Below are 7,463 nucleotides of genomic sequence, written 5' to 3'. Positions count from 1 at the left end.
ATCGCAGAGCGGATGATCGCGGCCAGATCGTCTCGCAGAGCCTTTCACACACAGCGAGCATTGTCTCGCCAATCAAAGGCCGATCTGCGTCAGATCGGGAGGTTTTGTCGGCGAGCGCCAAAAAAAGTCGCGGACAGAATAATCGGACCAAATATCCTGCAGTGTGTACCTGCCTGTAGTTCAAGTAGCTTGGAACCTTAAAAGTCACATCAAGAAGGTCTCCAACACTGTCAACTTTAACTTGCAACATTTCAAACATATTAGGCCTTTTCTAACAGTTGGAGCTGCCAGGACGTACTTGCACTGTATATCTTCTCTCACATCGAGCACTGTTTCACAAATTGGTCTTGGTCTGCACAGGTGTGACGACGCTCAAGCCCCTAGAACAGCTATATAAAAGAGCCATAAAGTTATTTGATAAAAAAACACACCATCACTGCAGCATCCAAAAAAATATTATTTTTTTTTACCTTTGATAACTGGAAGCTCTTTAAACAGGCAAGTGCGTGTATAAAACTTGACATGGTTTATGCCATGCCTCTTATGGAGGAATTTATAAAACAGAAGCCTGACACAGGCATCATCAGTACAAGGGCCATCACCAGAGGGAGGGACAGCGAGTGCATTTTCCGGCAGCGGCAGCTGCCGCGGAGCTGCCGGCGGCGCCAGCTTTGGGAGTGTGCTGCGTTTGTGTAACGCAGTCCCCACCAATATTATTTACGATTCTGTGCCTATCGGTACATAACTCGGACGGCGCTTAGTCGAATAGCAGACCATCGGCCGGTCGTCGCGGGCACTCGTGCCTGGAGGCGCTCGGGCGCGACTCCTTGGCCTCAAGGTCTGCTGATTCGGCGCGCCTCCGTCATGGTCCAAAACTATACTTTATCGGCGGAAAAAAGAAGTTGACTGCCGCTCCTCCACCGGCAGTTCCGCGACTGCCGCTCCTCCACCGGCAGTTTCCGCGGCAGTTCCGCTGCTCCGCCGGCAGCTGCCGCTCCACCGCCGGCAGTCACTGCCGGGAGCTGCCGCTCCTCCACCGGCAGTTCCGCGGCAGTTCCGCGGAAGTTCCGCGGCTGTTGCCGCTGCCGGAGAATGCACTCGCTCCTTCTGACCAGAGGGGCTTGTGAGGTGCAGTCTAGACGCACAGGAAGCGCAACTTGGATCTAATCTACCCACTAACATAAGAGAGTGTCCATCCTTTACATCTTTTAATGTCCAACTAAAAGGTTGGATCATGGACAATCAAACATGTGATCATTTTTAAATAGGCTTAAATGTATTTTTTTTCCCGTCCAGTATTTTGGGTCAAAACAAGGCCTTTTTTACTGTTGTTTTTCCCCTTCGGTTGTACCCGTTTAGTAATGTTTATATGTGCTCTTATTGTAATGTTGCTTGTTTTCTGTATGGGGACTACGGATGGAAATGAGCTTTCTTGCTAAATGTGGCGTATTTACATTGCATTGTATGTGTGATGCGCATTAATATGCGCTGTCCCAAATACACTTAAAAATAAATAATAATAGTGAATAGCAGTATTGGGCATGTTATTAGTTATAGTTAGGTACTGCTCTCGTATACTAACTGAGTTACTGTATTATAAAATGTATTTACTAAAGTAACTTTTGCAATATTTGTGTCTACACATTTCAGTGTTGATGTGGCACAGTGAAGGGAAAGACAGCTCAACTTATTCAACACTCAAATTATTATACCATACCAACTACTTTTATACTGTAAGATCCTTTAATGATCTTTGTGTTATTTATTTTAAGGCAACCTGGATAGGCTTGTATGATGCCATCAACAGCTGGAGATGGTCACTGGCAGATCAACAGGAACAGAAGTTCAGGAAATGGCGTCTTCATCAACCAGACAACTATGGCAGTGGAGAGTGTTGTACAAACATGTATTTTGATGGTACATGGAACGATATACGATGTACAACGCGTTTGTGTGCAATCTGCTTCGACGATACAGGTGAGATGTGTTTGTCACTGCTTATCAGTTCTGAGTTGTTAATGTCTCACTGTCACTATTTCCCACTCTCTCTCTCATTCCACTATCACTAACATGCCGGGTTAACACTGCATAATAGTCATAGTGCTAGGACATAGGCTACTGTACTGGACATATAAATGGCCACCAAATCGCATACATTCACTTATTTATATAACTTTTAGGCATAGGCTATAGAGTGTTTGCAGACTATGCACCAGACCAGAGCATACCATGTTCTGGCCATTCTGTACAGAAACTGACTGTAGTATATTTTCAGAGCCGATAGAGAAATATATCTTCATTAACAAGAGTCTGACATGGGACGAGGCTCAGACACACTGCAGGGAGAAATACACAGACCTGGCCAGTGTGAGGAACCAGACTGAGAATGAGAAGATACAGAAGATGATCCCCTCCTCCCGGTGGTGGTGCTGGATAGGCCTGTACCGAGACTCCTGGAAGTGGTCTGATGGGAGCAGCTACACATTCAGGGACTGGAATACAAGGGAACCAAATGGCAATATTAAGGAGAACTGTGTCTCCTTGGTGTTTGGCTCAGGTTTACAGTAGTTATTCCTAAAATCTGGAAGTGAGTTCACAGTGGGTTCCCATGACATTTTTTTTACCATCAGCTCTTAGGTTAAAAAAAGAATCATTTCCATAAATCAAAAATTATAAAAAAATCAAAAATGGCATAGGGTTTTCGGTTTGCTGATTTATTGGTATCACCTTTTTAATATTAATGTTATATTATCATTAAGTTCTTAGCCTTGTGACAATTATTTAGGGGCCCACTTGCAATCCCCTCGCAATAACCCTCGTACTCAGAGGGTACTCAACTTTCTTGATCCCATAGACTCGAGGGACAAGTGCTCTGCAAATGGTTAATTCATTGTCAGGGCAACCGGGATTTTACTCTATGCTATCACATAGCCTGGAGGTACCATAGACTTGATTATGAAAAAACAAGCAAAAAAAATAATACAAATAAGTTAAATATTTCAAAAATGTTCAAAGTGTTGAAAAGAAGCATATTAGTATAATAATAAAGAGTGAAGTGAGTTGGCTTGCTGGCTAGAGAGAAAAAACTGACACCTATTCATGTTTGTTTTCAAAGTCCCAGAAGTCTCCGTGAAGAAACAAGTGGTGAGAATAAAAGTGACCAAAAGAAACTCCTCCCTGGATCTGAACAACCCTGCAGTGAAGGAGGCCATTTTGGAGCAGGTACAAGTAAATAATGCCTATCTATTGAACTGTATCATCAATTAATTAATTAAGTGTGTGTGTGTGTGTGTGTGTGTGTGTGTGTGTGTGTGTGTGTGTGTGTGTGTGTGTGTGTGTGTGTGTGTGTGTGTGTGTGTGTGTGTGTGTGAGTAAATGCGTGTGTGCGTAAATGCGTAAATGCGTGCGTGCGTAGGTGCGTGCGTGTCAATCGGACCGTCAGGGTTCCTTGAGTGGCTTACAGGTCTGTAACTCTGAGAGTCTACAAAATGGAACCAAATGGACCCATTTTGTACACTCTGAGAGATTATGGGGGACCTCGAAATTGTAACGTTTCAGAACCAAGAGATGAGCAGACACTGCTCAGATCAGGAGAATAATGGTGGTTTGTATCTGTCAGTTCAAAAAGAGCCTGAAGGACGAGGGGGGAACAGCAGACATCAAACTGAAGTGGGTGGAGCAGTCTGATGGGAAGGTCTTCCACAAAGAAGACAAGAAGAAGAGAAAGAAGAAAAGAGAGAGGAAGCCTGTTCTCACAAAGATGGAGCTTTAAGGGGGCGGGGGTCTAATGGTTAGTGCAGTGATTCCCAACCTGTGGGCTGGGGTCCACTGGTGGGCCTCGAGGGTATTGCAAGTGGGCCCCCGGCCCCAAATGATTAGCACAACACTAAGATTTTTATAACAATAATAATAATATGGATTAATAACATTAAATAAACCTTGAGAAATTTATTTTGATTGATATCGATAGATAGGACCTTAAAAGCATACTATGTTGGTTCCACTCATCCAAGTCGAAACACAATCGATTGACTGATCATCAATAAACATGCTCTGAAAATGCACGCCCACACCCACCCGTCTGACCACTTAACACGGCAATATTATCGTTTAAGAATCGTCTCTCTGCTTTTTTATTATTGAATTGTGTTGAATATTGACTATGATCCCATTAGGATTTGTGTGATTAAGCTTTCTTTGTTTATTTTCTTGTATGTGTTTATTTCCTTGTACTCTGTATGTGGTTCCTCTAGTCAGTGGTTCTCAAAGATTTACATGTCAAGGAACACATACGTATGTATTTGGCCACGGAGCCCCATCTGAAAATATGTTTTTGCCAGGGACAAGATTTGTGTCAATTTCCATTATTTTAAACATTTTTTTCACTAAATAAAAAATAAATAGCTGATCTACAAGCTCCCAATGTGTCACAATTCGACACGCCATGAGCTTGTAGATCGGCTATTTTCAAATAACCAATGTATATTGGGTTAAAGTGGTTAAACTGATTTTGATGCTATATAAACTAATCTCACTGAGGACCCTCTAGAACCCCCTCAAGGACCCCTGGGGGTCCCCAGACCCCACTTTGAGAACCACTGCTCTGAGTGACTTGTAATGTCCCGGTAGTGTGATGAAATGTAATCACAGTTTAGCTCAAAATGCATTGCATTTAATAAAGGATTTTTTGTTTGTAAATCAGAGTGCCTCGCATCTCTTCCAGATTGACAACGATCATCATGACCTTCTGATGTGTTTACATTATTCTTAATGTAGCTTTCCCTATCATTGATAGCATGTCATCATCATTACCAAGTTTTTTGACCCAGCACAGTCCTCCCAATTTGTTCATCAAAACACTGTCTTGGCTGTCATAATTTGTAAGTGTAAGTGAAATATAGTTTAGCTTTTAAAGCTGCCCAGCTTTCACACAGCGTGTCTATGGCTTAGCCGGGTGCTCCAATGAACACATTTGGTTGTGTTTGCATTTTGGGAAGCTGGTAAGGGAGGATGAACTCTGTCACTCCCACCGGTTGGTCAGGGCGCCTGTTTGGCAGCGAGCAGAACTGGGAAGGATAGCGTTCTCCTCCGTCTCCACACCGTCCCAGTGTGTGAAGAAACAGCGGGTGACTCTGGGGAGCGTCTAAAACTGTGTTTCTCAACCGTTTTTGTGCCAGTGCCCCCTATCCAATATCCAGGTCCCTTACCGCCCCCCACACCCAATCAAAATGTAAGCTTTATTTGTATTGTGTATTGTGTTGCTTATACAATTCAGAAAACATCACATATCTGTGACATGCACTGTGACAGGGCCTGTCACAGCAGAGACCTACAACAAATATAATCAGTAGGCCTAATATTTACAATCATACAATTACAACATGCTAGAAAAGTTTTTTTTTAAAGCAAAGAACAGCATGGGTACAGTAAAGGAACCTGTTACAACTCAATTCATTGATGGTTAATTAGGTCCAGCTGCTATTCAGCCAGCTCTTTATGGAGGACTTGAAGTTAACAACAGAGCTGATGGACTTAAGGCTTGAGGAGCTAACCCATTTCACATAAGTGCTGCAGTGCAGGGTATAATGAGTCCTTTCCCATAACGCTCCCCCTGGTGGAATAACTCTATACATCAAAAAGCACTAACTGGAAAGCTTGCCCCAAAACACACTTGCCCCCATTTTTTCCGCGGAATAATCGCCCCCCAGCGGCGGAACAATCACCCCGCTTGGCATGGACGCTCTCCCCCAGCAAGGCGGACCACTTGGCCCGCTTGGTGAGAGCAGACTACAGCCCCTAATATTAATTTAGGAAGTAGTTCGGCAAAAAAAAACTGTTACAGCACCGCGTGATGCACCGCTGAGCGGGCCGCCATCATGCTCGATAGGGACAGAATCGTAAATCATCGATATACAATGAACACAGTCTCTGTACCCCTGAGGCATCAAACATGGCCGAGTAGGTCATTTATTCCCGTCAAACCGATATCAGTATTATGTATCTTCCAAAGTTGTAAAAACCTTTGTGGTATCTGAAAACCACAGACTTAAAGGTTCTATTGCACTTTTGTAGTTGCCAATAACGCCATATTGTAGTTAGTTTGTTGTTCCAGAGATGAGAATGAATGGTTGTAGAATGAATTGAGTCATCACTCCAGTAGTGAGGTTAGATTCTTCCAGTTTATTCAGAGTAAGTATAGCCTTCCATGGACACTGAGGTCCCCTCACAGCAGCCTGACGGCCGCTGAGTGACACACACAGATAGTTACAAATACATCCCATCTATATAGCATTGAATAAGGGGGTGGGGGTCAGCCTCCAAAGGTTGAGACCCCACCCAGACAAACAATAGATCACACTCTGAGTCCCTGATTCGATTTGCATCTGTATAAGGCAGGAAGGGGGGATGGGAGACACATACATAGACCTCTGTCTCCCAGGTAAACAACAAAGAGAATGTTAATTGTAACCCCCCACCCGGCTCAGACAAACCGGCACCTCTCTGTCTGAATCCCCTCTCCTGTCTGACTGTAGGCTCCTTGTGAGTACAAACATATGACTTAGATTTGCATCCATGTTTATGAAATATACATCACCTTCTATACTCTAAAGTTCTCAACGGATTAGGGCCGTTCTACATCACAGACTCCCACGTTTACAGTATATTCTTCCTTAATTCGCCCTTTCCTTCATATGTCCTCTACTGCAGGTTTGCTTGCATAACCCCAAAAGAAAATGGGAGATTCAGTTTTCTTCAATCATGATCCTAACTTATGGAACATCTTACTTAAAGAGATTAGAGAGGCAGGGAAGGCTCTGTTGAAATCTTTATAAGGGTTAAAACAAACATATTTCTTAATCAGTCTTTCTGTTGCACCATTTCTCACTATTTTGAAGGTATTTAAAATGTATCTTCCATTTAATTCAATTCAATTCAAACTTTATTCCAGACACTCCATAGTACATACATAAATTAGACAAAACACATAAAACTAGAAAGAGCGCTCCTCGGAGCACAAGTCTCCGCCAGGTCAGGTAGGTTACTCTGGCCTCCTGGTGGCGCTATAATATGCCAATGTGAAAAGGGTGCCATTTCTTTTTAAGCCTTTCACGGCAATTGGACACTACATTCATGATTTGAGGCATTTTGTTCCAAAAATTTGTTTTGTTAAATTAGACCTGCTGGTTGCGCTATAACAGGCCAATGTGAAAAGGGTGGCATTTGTTCCTCGGCCTAGTGGGAATGTGTGTGTGAAATTGCACAGCAATCGCACACTGCGTTCATGATTTGAGGCATTTTGTTCAAAACGGACCTATCCTGCAAACTTTGTAAGTCAATGTTAGCCAATTAAGATGGAATATGAAATATCGGACACATCCGTCTTGATGACATGACTATAAAGATACTGTGTACCGATTTGCGTGATTTTGGGACAGAATCTGAAGGTATAAGAGCAAACAATT

The sequence above is a fragment of the Gymnoscopelus braueri genome (assembly GCF_963280865.1).
Source record: "Gymnoscopelus braueri genome assembly, chromosome: 13".
Lineage (NCBI taxonomy): Eukaryota > Metazoa > Chordata > Actinopteri > Myctophiformes > Myctophidae > Gymnoscopelus > Gymnoscopelus braueri.
The sequence above is the reverse complement of the archived record's forward strand: the minus strand, read 5'-3'. Positions refer to the sequence as shown.